Genomic DNA, 19,861 nt, shown 5'->3' on the forward strand with positions numbered 1-19,861 from the left:
GTGGACAAACAAATGAAATTCAAGGGCCTGTTGAGGCTGCTTTATTAAATCCAGCCCTAGCTGACTATAGTATGATGAATTGTAAAATGAAGCACATCCAGATATTAGATATACTCCCTTTTAGTTTTACTATTAGCCCCTCTTGTTAAGTGTTTTTGTGCTTTTGAATAAATAAGATATTTCTCTCAGTGACATAGCTGGTAAGTTACATTTGCCACTGTGTCCTAACTTTAGAAAGAATTATTTTTGGTGTAGTTACTTACTGTATTAAAATATATTAGGTTGCACTTGTAAGTTGGTATGTGAATTAGTCTGTCACTGCAATCAAATAGCAGTCAGTAACCATTTTCCAATGATAATATCTATTCAAACATTTTTGATAATTAGTGAAATCTGGATCATAGAAAGAGATGTGAGAGAAATGATTGCTCTGAATAAATTTATTTATAGTTTGTGTAATTTCCTAAGAATTTTGAAAAAACATGATATGAAGCAATGGAATTTCTTAAAATTCCAGTGGAAATTAAAAATATATGTACTAATTAATTAACTCTTGAGAAAAAAGTATTTTGATAATATTCTTTTCCTGGTAGATTGAGTTTTCCTTCAGTGCACTTGAGTCTCATTGTACTTCAGAGGTCTTTTTCTCTTTTCTTCTGACAGGAGAGAAATCAAGTACCAGTTCATGATAAGAAAATGGGATCACCCTGCCCATTTATAGCACCTGATTAGCCAGCTTTAATTAATATTTATAAAAAGGTCATGTGACGTGAAACAGTCTCCCAAAATAGTGATATGGTGATAACTTTAAAGATTTTCAGCATAACTGGAAAGTGTGGTGTTCCCATAATGGATTTTCCAAATAAATGAAGTAAAACACTTCAAACATTATACTCTTTTTTTTTTTTTTTTTTTTTTTTTTTTTTTGTCTTTTGTCTTTTTTTGTTGTTGTTGTTGCTATTTCTTGGGCCGCTCCCACAGCATATGGAGGTTCCCAGGCTAGGGGTTGAATCGGAGCTGTAGCCACCGGCCTACGCCAGAGCCACAGCAACGCGGCATTATACTCTTAAAATGTTTTAAAAACACTTTTAAAACAACCAGTTTTGATGGAACTTCATTCCAAAGTGAGGACACTTGACTCAGTCTTCTGAGGTAAATCATTTGCTTTTTTTGATTACTCAAAATTATTTTGAAAATAAATTTTAGTTCATAAAAAGCTATAAAAAAGTTCATGGAGCTGTTCATAGTTTTAGTTTATAGAAACAGTCAAGTATGCCTTTTTGGTATGTTAGCTTTGTTGCTTCTTATAGCTGTTTTTTTCCTAAATCTGTACTCGTGTTTTACTGTCATCTGTCACTTCTCATTGCTAAGCTTTTCTCTAAACTGCTGCTTATCTTAGGAATAATCTGAGCTAATAGTAGCTCTGCTTTTCCCAGAGTGCGGTACATGCTCTTTGTGTCATTTTTGCTTACCAGAGGCTTGTCCTCTTCTTGGTTCATGGTACATCTTGAAATCACCTTTTGACTAAGAACATTATTATGCGTTGAAGAAGGAGAGAAAAACTTACTCAAACTTTCTTAAATTACTAAAATTTAATATGAAAATAACCAGGTGTTTTTTGCATCAATCCCCCCCCCCCCCAAGGTCTTTTTTAACCTTAAAAACCTCACAGAATTCCCAAGTTAAAAAACTTTCTGTCCTTTTGGGAGTTCCTGTTGTGGCTTAGTGGAAATGAACCCAACTAGTATCCGTGAGGATGCAGGTTCAATCTCTGGCCTTGCTCAGTGGGTTAAGGATTCAGTGTTGCCATGAGCTGTGGTGTAGGTCCCAGATGTGGCTCGGATCTGGCGTTGCTGTGGCTGTGGTGTAGGCTGGCACCTGAGGCTTCGATTAGATCCCTAGCCAGAGAACTTCCATATGCTGCAGGTGTGGCCCTAAAAAACAGAAAGAAAGAAAAAAAAAAAAAAGAAAAGGAAAAAAAAAAATCTGTCGTTCTGGAGCTTAACTCAGATTTTTAGGACTCATAGTATTACCAAAGTGAGTTGGAGTTTCAGAGGTATTTTTATATACTTGTTCAAATATAGTGACATTACATTTGTAGTAGTTTACTTTTAATTTCTGTGGTTTAACTATTTAGCCTATTTATCTTTCTTATGATGATTGATCTTTTTATGTATTAGACACAACTAGAATTTTAAAATTTTATTTTTATTTCTTAAAAAAAAATCAGGAATTACTGCTGTGGTGCAACAGGATTGGCAGTGTCTTTGGTCACAGGTTCAATCCCCAGCCCAGCACAGTGGGTTGGGGATCTTGTGTTGTTGCTGCTGTGGCTTAGGTCATGACTGTGGTTCAGATATGATCCTAGGCCTGGGAACTCCATATGCTGCAGGGTGGCCAAAAATGGAAAAAAAAAAAAAAAAAAAAAAAGAAAATCAAACAGGGGTGTTGCTTTGTGGCACAGCAGCCCAGGTCACTGCCATGGCATGGGTTCCATTTCTGGCCTGGTAACTTCCATGTGCTGCAGGCATGGCCAAAAAAAAAAAAAAAAAAAAAAAAAAAGTCAAACTGGTAAAAATAATCTCAATTTTAAAAAAAAGCAAAAATTATTTTCACAAAGCATCAGAATCAACTATTTCTCAGTTTCCTCCCCTTAACTTATTTACAAAGGATGTCATGGAAATCCTGAGAAGTGGCTTCCTATGTGCTATTGCTGTGTAAGTAATCAGACTGCCCCGAAAAATCAAGCAAAATAGTGTCCATCTCTACAAATAGCTGAAAACAGCCACTGTCTCTACAGCCCTGTCCCCCACTTCTATTTATGAAAGCCTGTAAAAATTAGGCAGAAATCAAAATACAGAACTCATTGAATGATCCAAATATTAGTATTGTTAGAGTTTGAACTTTCCTTGATGTTACACTTTTATTATTGTAGTTTTACATTTAATTAATGCCTTAATGTTTGGAATTATTGCAGTTAATCTAATATTCTTCTAAGGATGGGAGTGAGGAGTTGAGAGTGTATAGAGACTAAACCCTCATATTTTCAAAATTTGAGGTGTAGGGAAATAAATGAGGAGGAATACATATGAGTAAGTTCAGATCTTAAGCGTATGTAGTCTCTTTAGCACAAATCATAGTGGATTTTTTGTATGGTAGGTTCATGAGTAGACCTTGGCAAGTTTCATGTAGAGGTATCTTTTAATGATCAGTTAAAGATTCTATTCCCTTTTTAGTTCTCAAATCTAGGTATGGTTGTTAAAACTTTTTTTTCTATTTTTTAAAAAATGATTTTTATTTTTTCCATTATAGTTGGTTTACAGTGTTCTGTCAATTTATTCTGCACAGCAAAGTCACCCAGTCTCACACACACACACACACACACACACATATACATTCTTTTTCTCAAATTATCCTCCATCATGTTCCATCCTAAGTGACCAGATATAGTTCCCTCTGCTATTCAGCAGGATCTCATTGCCCATCTACTCCAAATGCAGTAGTTTGCGTCTCTTAACCTCAGACTCCCAGTCCATCCCATTCCTTCCCCTCCACCTTGGGAACCACAAGTCTTTTCTCCAAGTCCATGAGTTTCTTTTCTGTGGAAAGGTTCATTTGTGCTGTATATTAGATTCCAGGTATAAGTGATATCATATGGTATTTGTCTTTCTCCTGACTCACTTCACTTGGTATGAAATGGCATTATTTTTTATGGCTAAGTAGTACTCCATTTTGTATATATGCCACATGTTCTTAATCCATTCATCTGTGGATGGACATTTAGGTTATTTCCGTGTCTTGGCTGTTGTGACTAACACTACAGTGAGCACACGGGTGCATGTACTTTTTTCAATGAAAGTTTTGTCTGGATATATGCCCAAGAATGGGATTCTGGGTCATATGGTATTTCTATATTTAGTTTTCTGAGGTACTCCCATGCAGTTTTCCATAGTACTTCCAACAGTGTAGGAGGGTCGCCTTTTCTCCACACCCTCCCCAGCCTTTGTTATTTGTTGACTTGTTAGTGATTGATGGCCATTCCAACTGGTGTGAGGTGGTACCTCACTGTAGCCCTGATTTGCATTTTTCTAATAATTAGTGACGTTGAGCATCCTTTCATGTGCCTGTTGGCCATCTGTATATCTTCTTTGGAGAAATATCTCTTCAGGCCTTTTGCCCATTTTTCAGTTGGGTTGTTGGGTTTTTTTTTTTTTTTTTGCTGTTGGTTTGTGTAAGGTGTTTTTATAGAGATTAAGCCCTTGTCAGTTGCATCATTTGAAAATATTTTCTCCCATTCCGTTGTTGTCTTTTTTTTTTTTTTTAATGATTTCCTTTGCTGTGCAAAAGCTGGTCAATTTGATTAGGTCCCCTTGGTTTATTTTTGCTTTTATTTCTGCTTCCTTGAGTGTCTGACCCAAGAAAACACTTGTAAGGTTGATATCTGAGAATGTTTTGCCTCTGTTCTCTTCTAGGAGTTTGATGGTATCTTGTCTTATGTTTGTCTTTAAGCCGTTTTGAGCTTATTTTTGTGCATGGTGTGAGGGTGTGTTCCAGCTTCATTGATTTACGTGTGGCTGTCCAGGTTTCCCAGCACCACCTGCTGAAAAGACTGTCTTTCCCCCATTTTATGTTCTTGCCTCCTTTGTCAAAGATTAATTGACCATAGGTGTCTGAGTTTATTTCTGGGTTCTCTCTTCTGTTCCATTGGTCTGTATGTCTGTTTTGGTACCAGTACCACACTGTTTTGATGACTGTGGCTCTGTAATATTGCCTGAAGTCTGGGAGAGTTATGCCTGCTGCTTGGTTTTTGTTCCTCAGGATTGCTTTGGCAATTCTGGGTCCTTTGTGGTTGCCTATAAATTTTTGGATTGTGAAAAATGTCATGGGTAATTTGGTAGGGATTGCATTGAATCTGTAGACTGCTTTGGGTAGAAATGGCCATTTTTACAATATTAATTCTTGCAACCCAGGAGCATGGAATATCTTTCCATTTCTTTGAATGCTCTTAAATTTCCTTGATTAATGTTTTATAGTTCTCGGCATGTAAGTCTCTCATCTCCTTGGTCAGGTTTATTCCTAGGTATTTGATTTTTGTGTGTGCAATTTTATTTTTTATTTTTTTATTTATTTTTTGCTATTTCTTTGGGCCGCTCCCACAGCATATGGAGGTTCCCAGGCTAGGAGTCGAATCAGAGCTGTAGCCGCCAGCCTAAGCCAGAACCACAGCAACGCGGAATCCGAGCCCCGTCTGCAACCTACACCACAGCTCACGGCAACGCCGGATCGTTAACCCACTGAGCAAGGGCAGGGACTGAACCCGCAACCTCATAGTTCCTAGTTGGATTCGTTAACCACTGCGCCACGACGGGAACTCCACGTGTGTGCAATTTTAAAAGGTATTGTATTTTTGTATTCCTTTTCTACTATTTCATTGTTAGCATATAGAAATGCAACTGATTTCTGCATGTTAATCTTATATCCTGCTACTTTGCTGAATTTGTTGATCAGTTGGAGTAGTTTTTGTGTGGAGTCCTTAGGATTTTCTATACACAGTATCATGTCATCTGTATATAGTGACAATTTCACCTCTTATCTTCCAATTTGGATACCTTTTATTTCTTTTGTTTTTCTGATAGCTGTGGCTAGGACTTCCAATACTATGTTGAATAAAAGTGGTGAGAGTGGGCAAACTTGTCTTGTTCTAGATTTTAGAGGGAAGACTTTCAGCTTTTCTCCATTGAGTATTATATTTGCTGCGGGTTTGCGGTTGTTAAGGGTCTTTATTTATTGGATTAAATAATACAAGACTTACAGGTCTACATGTTTCTTATACAATTACTTCTAATTTTTAAAGTGTTTTTCTTTTATTTTCTTCTTTTTAGCTGCACCTGAAGCATATGGAAGTTCCTGGGCCTGGGATTGAATGAGAACTGCAGCTTGCTGGCCTGTGCCACAGCCACAGCAACAAGGGTCAAGCTGCATATGTGACCTCTGCTGTAGCTTGCAACGATGCCAGATCTTTAACCCACTGAGTGAGGACAAAGTTTGTACCTGCATCCTCATGGACACTTTGTTGGGTTCTTAACCCACTGAGCCACAATGAAAACTCCTACTTTTAATTATTATTTTAGTAGGCTGTGAATATGTTAGAGCATTTTCAAATGTGCTTTTTTTTTTTTATTGTCTACATTTCCTGGATTTGTGTTTTTTTTTTTTTTTTTTTTGTCTTTTTGTCTTTTTGTCTTTTTGTTGTTGTTGTTGTTGTTGCTATTTCTTGGGCCGCTCCCGCGGCATATGGAGGTTCCCAGGCTAGGTGTTGAATCGGAGCTGTAGTCACCGGCCTACGCCAGAGCCACAGCAATGCGGGATCCGAGCCGCGTCTGCAACCTACACCACAGCTCACAGCAACGCTGGATCGTTAACCCACTGAGCAAGGGCAGGGACCGAACCCGCAACCTCATGGTTCCTAGTCAGATTCGTTAACCACTGCGCCAAGACGGGAACTCCGGATTTGTGTTTTTTGAAAAACGAGTTATGAAGAAAGTAAATGCAGTACCCTGTCTTTAGGGTTGGGGAGTATATTTCAGCATTTGTTGACTTCATATAGTTTGTTACAAGAAATTAAAAGGAATCATGTCACTTTCCAGTTGAGGGTAAGTGAAAAAATTCTTAGAAAATAAAAATGAAAGACTCCAAAGTGTGAGGGAAGGAGAAAAAAAAAATCTCAACTTCCTTTCCTTTAAAGCTCCTTGCCAGGAAATTATAATTTTAGAGTATTTTTGGGCAGAGAGACCAACCTAAAAAGGAAATGGTATGATAGATTTGAAAAACAAGACTTTCATTTACTTATAAAAAGTCTTCTATCTATTGTAGAGCATCTGTTTTCTGAGGTGGATTTTAGCTCATTATAGTGCCGCTCATTAACTAAACCCTCATAAAGTAAATATATCATGAGATAATTAAATTACATCTATTTTACTACTTAAAAAAATGGTAATTATTAGGGATACAGTTAAAAGCCAAAGCTTTAGTGTCAGGTAGCTCTTGGTTCTAATCTTAGCTCTACCATTTCCTGCTATTCAGTAGTAGGTAAGTTACTTAACTTTTTTAAGTCTTGGTATATTCACTTTTTTTTTTTTTGGTCTTTTGTCTTTTTAGAGTTGCCCCCGTGGCATATGGAGGTTCCCAGGTTAGGGGTCAAATCAGAGCTACAGCTGCAGGTCTATGCCACAGCCACAGCAACGCCAGATTTGAGCCACATCTGTGACCTACACCACAGCTCATGGCAACGCCAGATCCTTAACCCACTGAGCGAGGCCTGGGATCAAACTCCAACCTCATGGTTTCTGGTCAGATTCGTTTCCCCTATGCAAGGATGGGTACTCCAGTATACTTACTTTTAAAATGGAGATGATAATATTAACTTCTCTTTGGGTTTTGTGAGGATTAAATGAAGTCTAAAAATTAAGCAGAAATCAGAGTACAGAACTCCCTGAATGGTATAAATATTAGTATTGTCAGAGTTTAAACTTTCCTTGAAGTTACCCTTTTATTAATGTAGTTACATTTTTATTTTATTTTTTTAAATGATTTTTATTTTCTTCCATTATCACAGGTTTACAGTGTTCTGTCAGTTTTATATTTTTAATGTAGCAATTGTTTGAGATTATTGCAATTGTCTAGTATATAGTAGGGATGGGAGTGAGGAGTTTCGAGTGCATAGGGACTAAATCCTCATATTTTATCTTGAACACTTAAGGTATAGGAAAGTAAATAATTGTAAATAAGTCATTGGTAAAGATTTATCTCTGAAGACAGTTTCCAAAGTGTTTCAAGTGCTTCAGGTGTCTGGCATCATTGACATCATTTGAAGAAACACTCAACTTCCTAAGGGGAGAAAGGGCAGCTTGCACTGGGTTACCTATAGTCTAGTGTTAAAAAAGGAATGTCGAAGAACTAAAAGATGAGAAAACCATTTATGTATTTTAAAGATGTATGACTTTACTAACAGTATTCAAGATGAAACTGGTAGCTTTGAAGATGAGAACTTAATTTTATTTTATTTTATTTTTTTTTCTTTTTTTTATTTTTATTTTCCCACTGTACAGCAAGGGGGTCAGGTTATCCTTACATGTATACATTACAATTACATTTTTCCCCTACCCTTTCTTCTGTTGCAACATGAGTATCTAAACATAGTTCTGAATGCTATTCAGCAGGATCTCCTTGTAAATCTATTCTAAGTTGTGTCTGATAACCCCAAGCTCCCGATCCCTCCCACTCCCTCCCCCTCCCATCAGGCAGCCACAAGTCTCTTCTCCAAGTCCATGATTTTCTTTTCTGAGGAGATGTTCATTTGTGCTGGATAGTAGATTCCAGTTATAAGTGATATCATATGGTATTTGTCTTTGTCTTTCTGGCTCATTTCACTCAGGATGAGATTCTCTAGTTCCATCCATGTTGCTGCCAATGGCATGATGTCATCCTTTTTTATGGCTGAGTAGTATTCCATTGTGTATATATACCACCTCTTCCGAATCCAATCATCTGTCGATGGACATTTGGATTGTTTCCATGTCCTGGCTATTGTGAATAGTGCTGCAATGAACATGCGGGTGCATGTGTCTCTTTTAAGTAGAGCTTTGTCCGGATAGATGCCCAAGAGTGGGATTGCAGGGTCATATGGAAGTTCTATGTATAGATTTCTAAGGTATCTCCAAACTGTTCTCCATAGTGGCTGTACCAGTTTCCATTCCCACCAGCAGTGCAGGAGGGTTCCCTTTTCTCCACAGCCCCTCCAGCACCTGTTATTTGTGGATTTATTAATGAAGGCCATTCTGACTGGTGTGAGATGGTATCTCATGGTAGTTTTGATTTGCATTTCTCTTATAATCAGCGATGTTGAGCATTTTTTCATGTGTTTGTTGGCCATCTGTATATCTTCTTTGGAGAAATGTCTATTCAGGTCTTTTGCCCATTTCTCCATTGATTGATTGGTTTTTTTGCTTTTGAGTTGTATAAGTTGCTTATATATTCTACAGATTAAGCCCTTGTCAGTTGCATCATTTGAAACTATTTTCTCCCATTCTGTAAGTTGTCTTTTTGTTTTCTTTTGGGTTTCCTTTGCTGTGCAAAAGCTTTTCAGTTTGATGAGGTCCCGTGGGTTTATTTTTGCTCTAGTTTCTATTGCTTTGGGAGACTGACCTGAGAAAATATTCATGATGTTGATGTCAGAGAGTGTTTTGCCTATGTTTTCTTCTAGGAGTTTGATGGTGTCCTGTCGTATATTTAAGTCTTTCAGCCATTTGGAGTTTATTTTTGTGCATGGTGTGAGGGTGTGTTCTAGTTTCATTGCTTTGCATGCAGCTGTCCAGGTTTCCCAGCAATGCTTGCTGAATAGACTTTCCTTTTCCCATTTGATGTTCTTGCCTCCCTTGTCAAAGATTAATTGACCATAGGTGTCAGGGTTAATTTCCAGATTCTCTATTCTGTTCCATTGGTCTGTCTGTCTGTTTTGATACCAGTACCACACTGTTTTGATGACTGTGGCTTTGTAGTATTTCTTGAAGTCTGGGAGAGTTATTCCTCCTGCTTGGTTTTTGTTTCTCAGGATTGCTTTGGCGATTCTGGGTCTTTTGTGGTTCCATATAAATGTTTGGATTGTTTGTTCTAGTTCTGTGAAAAATGTCATGGGTAATTTGATAGGGATTGCATTGAATCTGTAGATTGCTTTGGGTAGTATGGCCATTTTTACAATATTGATTTTCCCAATCCAGGAACATGGAATATCTTTCCATTTCTTTACATCTTCTTTGATGTCTTTGATTAAAGTTTTATAGTTCTCAGCATATAGGTCCTTTACCTCCTTGGTCAGGTGTATTCCGAGGTATTTGATTTTGTGAGGTACAATTTTAAAAGGTATCGTATTTTTGTATTCCTTTTCTAATGTTTGACTGCTGGTATACAGAAATGCAACTGACTTCTGAATGTTAATCTTATATCCTGCCACTTTGCTGAATTTATTAATCAGTTCAAGGAGTTTTGGGGTTGAGTCCTTAGGGTTTTCTAGGTATAGTATCATGTCATCTGCATACAGTGACAGTTTGATCTCTTCTCTTCCTATATGGATGCCTTTTATTTCTTTTGTTTGTCTAATTGCTGTGGCTAAGACTTCCAAAACGATGTTGAAGAGCAGTGGTGAGAGTGGGCATCCCTGTCTTGTTCCAGATTTGAGTGAGAAGGCTTTCAGTTTTTCCCCATTGAGTATTATATTTGCTGTGGGTTTATCATAAATTGCTTTGATGATATTCAGGAATGTTCCCTCTATACCCACTTTGGCGAGGGTCTTGATCATGAATGGATGTTGAACTTTGTCAAATGCTTTTTCTGCGTCTATTGAGTTGATCATATGATTTTTGACTTTTTTTTTGTTAATGTGGTGTATGATGCTGATTGATTTGCGTATGTTGAACCATCCTTGTGAACCTGGGATGAACCCAACCTGGTCATGGTGTATAATTTTTTTGATACGTTGTTGGATTCGGTTGGCTAAGATTTTGTTGAGAATTTTTGCATCTATATTCATCAATGATATTGGCCGATAGTTTTCTTTTTTGGTGGTATCTCTGCCTGGTTTTGGAATGAGGGTGATGGTGGCCTCATAGAATGTCTTTGGGAGTATTTGTTCTTCTTCAACCTTTTGAAAGAGTTTAAGGAGGATGGGCACCAATTCCTCTTTATATGTTTGATAGAATTCACCTGTGAAGCCATCTGGTCCTGGACTTTTATTTGTAGGGAGTGATTTTATGACCTCTTCAATTTCATTTCTAGTGATCGGTCTGTTCAGTTGGTCTGTTTCTGCTTGATTCAGTTTTGGCAGGCTGTAAGATTCTAGAAAATTGTCCATTTCTTCCAGATTGTCCAACTTGTTGCCATACAGTTGTTCATAGTATTCTCTTATGGTTTTTTGTATTTCTGCTGTATCCGTTGTGATTTCTCCTTTTTCATTTATAATTTTGGTGATTTGGGTTCTTTCTCTCCTCTTTTTAGTGAGTCTGGCCAGGGGTTTGTCAATTTTGTTCACCTTTTCAAAGAACCAGCTCTTGGTTTTATTAATTTTCTCTATTGTTTTTTGAGTCTCTATTTTACTGATTTCTTCTTTGATCTTTATAATTTCCTTCCTTCTGCTGACTTTAGGACTTTTTTGTTCTTCTTTTTCTAATTCGTTTAGGTGGAGGGTTAAGTTGTCAATTTGGGATCTTTCTTCTTTTTTGAGAAAGGCCTGTATTGCTATAAATTTCCCTCTGAGCACTGCTTTCGCAGCATCCCATAGATGTTGAGAGGTTGTGTCTTCATTATCATTTGTTTCAAGGTAGTTTCTAATTTCCTTTTTGATTTCCTCATTGACCCATTGGTTTTTTAGTAGCATGTTGTTTAGTCTCCATGGAGTAGGTTTTTTCTCTTTCCTTTTCCCATGGTTGGTTTCTAATTTCATGGCATTGTGGTCAGAGAAGATACTTGAGATAATTTCTACGCTCCTAAATTTATTGAGATTCGCTTTGTGTCCCAATATGTGGTCGATTCTTGAGAATGTTCCATGAGCATTTGAGAAGAATGTGTATTCTGATTTTTTTGGATGTAGTGTCCTGAAGATATCAATGAAGTCTAACTTTTCTATTGTTTCCTTTAGGATCTTTGTTGCTTTATTGGTTTTCTGTCTAGAGGATCTGTCCATTGATGTGAGGGGGGTATTAAGGTCTCCTACTATGATTGTATTCTCATCAATATCTCCCTTTATGTCTGTTAATATTTGTTGTATGTATCTGGGTGCTCCTATATTTGGGGCATATATGTTGATGATAGTAACATCCTCTCCTTGGATGGATCCCTTAATCATTAAATAGTGTCCTTCTTTGTCTTTCTTTATGTCTTTTGTTTTAAAGTCTATTTTGTCTGATATGAGCGTTGCGACTCCTGCTTTTCTGTCATGTCTATTGGCGTGAAATATTTTTCCCCACCCTTTCACTTTCAATCTATATGTATCTTTTGTCCTAAGGTGAGTTTCTTGTAGGCAGCATATTGAAGGTTTTTGCCTTTTTATCCACTCAGCCACTCTGTGTCTTTTGATTGGGGCATTCAGCCCATTGACATTTAAGGTGATAATTGATAGATGATTATTTATTGCTATTTGAACCTCGTGTTCCAGTTGATTCTATGGTTCTCCATTCTTCCTTTTTTATTTTTTGGTTGGATGGTCTCCTGTTATTATCTGCTTGAGTGTATTTTTTTTTCATTTTTTGCAAATGCAATATTTGGTTTTGGCTTGTGGTTGCCCTGTTTTTTAAGTATGCTAACCTCTTCCCATAATTGTGTGTTTTAGCCTGATGGTCCTGTAAGTTCAAACACTTCATTACTATATTAAAATTAAGAAGAGAGACATACATACAAAGAAAAAGGGTTATTTACCTCCTAACATCCCTTGCCCACATTTTATGGTTTTGATGACTCTCTTTTATTTTTTTCTTTTTAATTTTATTTTGTTTGAAGCATGTTCATGATTAAATCTGTATGCTGGCTTATTTGAGTGACTGCTGTCTGATTGCAGTTTCCTCAGTCCTAGTTCTTCCTCTTCTTCTTCTTCTTCTTTTTTTTTTCTTTTCTTTTTTCTTCCCTTTCCTTCCTTTCTTTTTGGTTTAGAGAAGCCCTTTCAATATTTCCTTTAACCTGGGTTTTGTGTTGCTGTATTCTTTAAGTTTTTGTTTGTTGGGAAAAATTTTTATTTCCCCTTCTATTTTAAATGATATTCTTGCTGGATAGAGTATTCTAGGTTGCATATTTTTTCCTTTGAGCACTTTAAATATCTCTTGCCATTCCCTCCTGGCCTGTAGTGTTTCTGTAGAGAAATCAGCTGATATTCTTAAGGGGGTTCCCTTGTAGGTAACATTCTGTTTTTCTCTTGCTGCCTTTAGGACCCTCTCTTTATCGCTAACTTTTGCCATTTTTATTATGATGTGTCTTGGTGTGGGTCTGTTTGGGTTCAGTTTGTTTGGGGCCCTCTGTGCTTCTTGTATCTTGAATCCAGTATCCTTTAGATTTGGGAAGTTTCCATCGATAATTTCTTCAAATATATTTTCCATTCCCTTATCTTTTTCTACTCCTTCTGGAATTCCTATTATGCGTAGATTGGCCCGCTTTATATTATCCCATAGGTCTCTTATATTGCTTTCCAGTTTTTTGATTCGGTTTTCTGTCTGTTGACCGGATTGAGTGATTTCCATTATTCTATCTTCCATATCACTGATTCGTTCTTCTGCATTATTCATTCTGGTTTTTACTGCCCCTAGTTCAGTTTGCATCTCTGCAAATGAATGTTCTAGTTTTTCTTGGCTCCTCCTTATATTTTCTAGTTCCTTTCTGAGGGTATCTGCATTACTGTTCATATCTTCTCTTAATTCCTTCAGTATTTTCAGTATTTCTCTTTTGAACTCCAGGTCTGTCTGACTGCAGAGATCTGTTTCATTGTTGACTGTTTTAGGTGAGTTCTCCTGTTGGTTTGACTGGGGGTGGTTTCTCAGCTTCTTCATCTTGCTTGTTGTTTTCTTTCTCCTGAGGGAGTTGTACTCTTCGTGATCGGGCAGTGTTTGCCTTGTCACTGCCGTGGAATATTTCCTGAGGGCTGGCATTGTTGGTCAATCTTTTTTGAGGCAGTGTGGCTTTTCTGGAGTGTTGATGGGGCTAACAGTGTTTCTTTGAAGCAAAGGAGGATGTCCTGAGGGCAGACAGGACTGGGAGGTCCACACCACGATGGTAGCAGATTTCACTTGGTCATGCAGAGCTTGCTCTGGTGTTTTTAGGCTGTGGGGTTCTTGCAGGGGGTTGGCGGTGTTGGGCAGCTGTTCCTCAGGAGTGCAGCACCCCCTGGGGGCTGTAGCAGCTATCTGGGTCTCTGAGAACCTAAGAGGCTCTTCCCTAGGGCAGCCCAACTCAGAAGGACAGCCTGAGAATGTAGGCGGATCTTTTCACAGTCTGGCCGAGCTTGTTGCAGCTTTTCTGGGCTGCAGGGGCTCTTCCAGGGGGCTGGTGGTGCTGAGCAGCTATTCCGCGGGAGTAGGGCACCCCCTGGGGGCTTTGGGGGGTAGCAGGGCCGTTGGAGACCCAAGAGGCTCCTCCCCGGGGCAACCCGACTCAGAAAAACCGTCCGAGAATTATGCCGATCTGTTCACAGCCTGGCTAAGCTTGTTCTAGCTTTTCTGGGCTGCAGGCCTTTTCTCGGGGGCTGGTGGTGTTTGGTGCTGCTCTGCGGAAGTGTAGCCCCTCCAAAGGGCAAGCAGGCCTGTGCAGGGACAACCCCTGCGGTGGTAGGCTTCAGGCAATTGTTGAGGCCAGCCCTCCTGGATGGCAGGCAGCCCCAGGTCCGGTGAGAGCGTAGTGAGTGGCGGGGGTGGGGGGAGGGGATGCACTGAGAAGTACAGCTTTCAGCTAGCTAGTGGGCCTGTGAGCTTGCTGTGGCGTGGGGGGTATTCTATGGGGACCCACCCCTTCTTCTCTCCTCTCCCCAGCAGGGGCGCAGACCAGGCTCTTCTCCCAGGTTCCCTCTGATGCGGCTTTCCACTTCCCGGCTCCTAGAGTATTGTTCCCTTCCTCTGCGACAGCTTTGTTTTCTAGTCTCCCAGGCAGTCTCTGCCCCGTCAAATGGTTTCTAGACCTCCCAAGCAGTTTCCGCTCTGCCCCGCCCCCCCCAGCCCGGGGACTAACCTCTGGAGCCGAGGTCTCGGTGCCCAGCCCCCACCCAGGCGTCCCCTGGCCCTTTCTCGGGACTAACCTTCAGAGGCGAGGTCTCGGTGCCCAGCCCCCACCCAGGCGTCTCAATTTTTGGTGACTGTGCCCGTAGTTCAGATGGTCCGTTCGGTTCTTGATTGGCTTTTCCGTACTCCAACTTACTGCTACACTCTTCTCTGCATCTGGAGATTTCTCCGGTTCGTTTGATCTTTCCCCCGGTAGGTGACTTTCCAGGGTGCGGGATCCCTTTCTCCTCCGCAGTTCCCTTTCAGGAGCGCCCGTCCCGCTCGGATTCACCTTCTCTCATTCTCCTCTTTTCTCCCGTTCTGCCCAATAATGTCACGAACTTCTTGCCGTTATTGGAGTTTAGGTTCCTCTGCCAGCGATTGGTTGCTGTTCTGTGCGAGTCATTTATTCTGTAGATGTGCTTTTTTTGTTGTTTGTGGGAGAGGGCGAGCGTGTCCCCCTACTCCTCCGCCATCTTGTCCTCTCCGAGAACTTAATTTTAAAGGAGATACTGCATATACGATCAAGCATGGTGCTTATTATTAGCACATAGCACTAATAAAAGTAAATCTGTTAATAACAGTTATGACTTATTAAGTAGCTACTATTAGTAGTAATAAATCTACCCATAATGTAATCACTACAGGGTAGAGAATTTGCCAGAAGAGAAAAAGATGTTGAAAATTACAGAGCTGAAATCAGGTAGAAGGTGCTTTATGAAGGCAGAATCTCTTATCTCACAAAGCTGGAAGTTGTTTCTCTTTTGCTGATTTGCATTTAGGCCAGGTTCTCTTCTCCATGATTAGTTTCCTAAAAGGTCTAGAGAGCATGTTCTAATTATTCTTGACTAGGGAGGTAGATCTAGCAGTGTAGAAAGCCTTGCTTTGTGTTTCAGTTTAAGCATCTTTGGCTAAAACTACCCAAATAGAAATGGACAAAAAATGTGAGTAGACATTTCTCCAAAGAAGATATTCGAATGGACAATAAGCACATGAAAAGATGTTGACTATCACTAATCATTAGGGAAATGCAAATCAGAACCACAGTGAGATAACATTTCATACTCTTTAGGATGGCTGTTACAAAGAAAATTGGAATATAATAATTGCTGTCTAGGATGTGTAGCAGTTGGAACCCTGTACATTGCTTGTGGGAATGTAAAACAGTGCAGTTATTTAAAAAAAAATTCAATGCCAATTACCATATCGTTCAGCAATTCTACTTCTAGGTAGATACCCAAAAGAATTGAAAGCAGGGACTTGAAGAGATATTTGTACACCAGAGTTTGTTATCATTATTGACAATAGCTAAAGGGTGGAGGCAACCCAAGTGTCCTCTTAACAAACGAATGGATAAGCAAAATGTGATATATACACACTGGTATATTATTCAAGCTTAAAAAGGAATGAAAGTATGATACATCATACAGGATAGATGAATCTTGGAAAAATTCTAAGTGGAAGAAGCCAGCCATGAAAAGACTCATATTGTGTGATTCCACTTAAATGAGGTGGTTAGAAGAGTCAGATTTATAGAGACAGAAAGTAGAATGATGGTTACCAGGGACTGGGGGAGGGGAAAATTGGAAGTTGTTTAGTGGATAGAGTTTAGTTGGGAATGGTGAAAAGTTCTGGAGATGGATAGTGGTGATGGTACTAAATGCTATGTAATTATATACTTGAAGATAGTTAAGAGAGTGCATTTTATGTCTATTTCAGCACAGTTTGAGAAAACAAAACAAAAAATTTTTAGCCAACCATAAACAGCTGTCTCCTGACTTTTACCTCAATCTCTTCAAAATCAAAGAGACATCTTTAGCAGAAGTTATAACCTGTCTACAAACTTGCAAACTGCTGTTCCAAAGCTGGAAACAGTAAAGAAGGGAGGAGAATTAAATGTAATTCTTTCTTTTTTCTACTTTAGCTCTTTTATGACTGTGCTGTTTATTGTTTGGGGCTAATTTGCTTTTGGATGTTAGCCAACTTGTAACTCTTTAGCTTCATAGAGAGTTCCAGTCCCCTAAATTTACATACTCCTTTCTTTTTTTCTTTTGGTCTTTTTTTTTGCGTTTTCTAGGGCCACACCCACGGCACATGGAGGTTCCCGGGCTAGGGGTCTAATCAGAGCTGTAGCCGCCCGCCTATGCCAGAGCCACAGCAAGGCGGGATCCGAGCCGTGTCTGCAACCTACACCACAGCTCACGGCAATGCCCGAGCCTTAACCCACTGAGCAAGGCCAGGGATCGAACCCACAACCTCATGGCTCCTAGTCGGATTTGTTAACCATTGAGTCACAATGGGAACTCCATCCTTTCTTTTTTAACTCACTGAGCAAGGGCAGGGACCGAACCCGCAACCTCATGGTTCCTAGTCGGATTCGTTAACCACTGCGCCACGATGGGAACTCCTTTTTTTTTTTTTTTTTTTTTTGTCTTCCATCTTTTCTTATTCTACCCTCTTATTTTCATCTAATTTTACACAGAAGATTTTCTCTACTTGTAGAGAAAGTGGAAATTCTATGATTGATAGGAAGAACTACCTTAGGTACTTTCATCCTGACTTCTCTTCCCCTATATCTTTTGCCTGACCTTTGAGTCTCTCTTCCCACCCCTTTTATGACTTTACTCCTGTAAGCTAATATTTTTGTTCCCCAATTCTAGAGTCTTCAAAATCTGTTTCTAAGGCTTCATTCATTCCATTTCGGCCTTCCAGCTTGCTCAGGCTTTGTCTATCCCATGAAACTGCTTTTAGGTTACAGGCAGATAATCATCCATTGCTTGGTAAGATCAGAAAACTTTTCTGTTCATATTTCCCTCATACCTGTTTCTTGAAGCTTTTTCTTTCTCTGGCTTTTTGATTTTTGTATTGCTTCTATTTCTCTGTTTTATGTGCTCTTCTCAATTCATAAGTGACTGTGACCTTTCATTTTCTATCTTCCTCTTTTTTTTTTTTTTCTAAATTTCCTTAGTTACTTTAGCTACTCTTGTGGCCTCAACTTTGATCAGAATGAACCACCAGTACACACTTTTTGAGACTTAGACACTTTGTACTTAGTCTTATTCAGTATTTTCAATCTACTGGATAATATTTGACTACTTTGCTGTCTCCTCAAAGGCAGTACTTCAAAACTGAATCCTTACCTTCCATGTGACCTCTGCCAATTAGTGTTGTTACAGTTTTTCCATTTTGCATTTGCCCGTGTGTGTGTGTGTGTGTGTGTGTGTGTGTGTGTGTGTGTCCTCTGTGTTAGTGTGTTTCCTGTGTTAGTTACTCTGTTACTTAGGTCCTTTTAGAGGGCAGGGAAGAGAGGTATACAGATTATCTTTAGTAATAGAATTTTATTGCAAGGATATTCAGGAAATGTGTATAAATGTGGGTATATGAGAAGGTGCCCAGTCAGCTGCTCATTCCCACTGAGCTTCAGTGTTTCCAAATCTGGGATGTGGAATAGACTCCTTAATAAGGGGAATGGCAGCTTAAAGTCACTTGGAGCAATGATTTGAGCTCCAGTGACCTTTGTCATTTTTGTTCACTTAGCATTTATACTTTCTGAAATCTAAGGTTAATTGGATCATTTTGTAACCATGAAATATGGAGCATCCCCATTGGCTGTTTCAGCCTTTCTGTAGGCTTTTGGCTTGTGTACAACTTCTAGCCATATGTACTTTTTATTGCTGGGTTGGTAAAGCTGATTTTATTTGAAGGAGCACATAACTTATACAGGAATATAGGTTTGCCCCCTTAGCACTGTGTAACAGGTGTTTTGAAGTTCTATTAGCTCTCCAGAAGTTAGCAAAAATTTTTTTTGTATCTTTATTCATTTGTTTATTGAATAAAAGTTTATTGAACAGTAGTATGTGAGGTTCCCATGTTAACTACTTACTGGAATTACAAGAGTGGATAAGACATGATCTGTAGGGTTTTTTGTTTTTTGTTTTTGGCTATACCTTCGGTATCTGAAAAGTTCCCAGGCCAGGAATTGAACCCATGCTGCTGCAGAGACAATGCTGTGTCTTTAACTTGCTGCACCACAGCAGGAACTCCTGCAGGTTCATTTTTTTATTTTATCTTTAAGGAAGTGGTTACCTGATAGGCAGAGAAAGGGAAAAGATCATGTAAGAGAATGGACATATAGAGGTATGACCTGTATATCTTGCATCAGGTACAGACAACTATACAATATCTGCTTTTTATAGTATAGCGTTGTGCGAATTTTTTTTTTATGTGAAAATTCAAGACCTTTGAGGTAGAATTAATGGAAATGAGGTGATCAAGAGGCTCATAGGCTCACAGTTTAGTGGCTGTAATAGTATACTTCAAAGCAGGGATAACTGATTTGAAGATGAGAAACTCCTGACAACACTCACAAAAGAGTGTTTACCATAAAAAGTGTGAATGCAGGAGTTCCTCTTGTGGCTCAGCGGTAACAAAACCAGACTAGTACCCATGAGAATGTGGGTTTGATCCTTGGCCTTGCTCAGTGGGTTAAGGATCCAGTGTTGCCATGAGCTGTGGTATAGGTCACAGACACAGCTTGGATCTGGCATTGCTGTGGCTGTGGTGTAGGCCAGTAGCTGCAGCTCCTGTTTGACTCCCATATGCCTCAGGTGAGGCCCTAAAAAGACTAAAAAGACCAAAAAAAAAAAAAAAAAAAAAAAAGAAAGAAAGAAAGAAAGAAAGAAAAAAGAAAAGCTGTTGCTGTGTGCCACTTGATCCATTATCCTTTGGTATTTGCTAGCTTCTTAAGAATAAGAAGCTCCATACCATATCTTGGACAGACCTTGGTTGGATTCTCTTTTGTCATTTATTACCCAAAGTAACTAGGAAAGTCACTTAAACCTTAGTTTTCTTATCTAAAAACTGAGAGTGTTTTAGTAACTACCAAAAAGGTTGTTATAGAGATTAAATGAGAAAATACTTGTTAAATGCTCTGAACAAGGCCATAAAAAGCCCTAATAAATGTTAACTACCTTTATTACTATGTTTCATTTTAACTCTTAGGTGTTTGTCTTTTCTACTAGATTAGGAACTCTTGGTTGTTAAGGGCTCTATCTTAATGTTCTTTGCATTACCTCAGG

At 39.0% G+C, this 19,861-nt stretch overlaps 1 protein-coding gene across 1 annotated transcript in view; it reads left to right on the forward strand.

The window, feature by feature from the left end:
* STK3 (serine/threonine kinase 3) overlaps positions 1-19,861 on the forward strand; it is a 295,227-nt gene that overhangs the window by 12,968 nt on the left and 262,398 nt on the right. The window lies entirely within an intron of this gene.

The sequence above is a fragment of the Sus scrofa genome, chromosome 4, assembly GCF_054392235.1.
Source record: "Sus scrofa isolate SSC_HxYL_T2T_F1_AM1 chromosome 4, Sscrofa_HxYL_maternal_Yorkshire_Landrace_v2.0, whole genome shotgun sequence".
Taxonomy (NCBI): Eukaryota; Metazoa; Chordata; class Mammalia; order Artiodactyla; family Suidae; genus Sus; species Sus scrofa.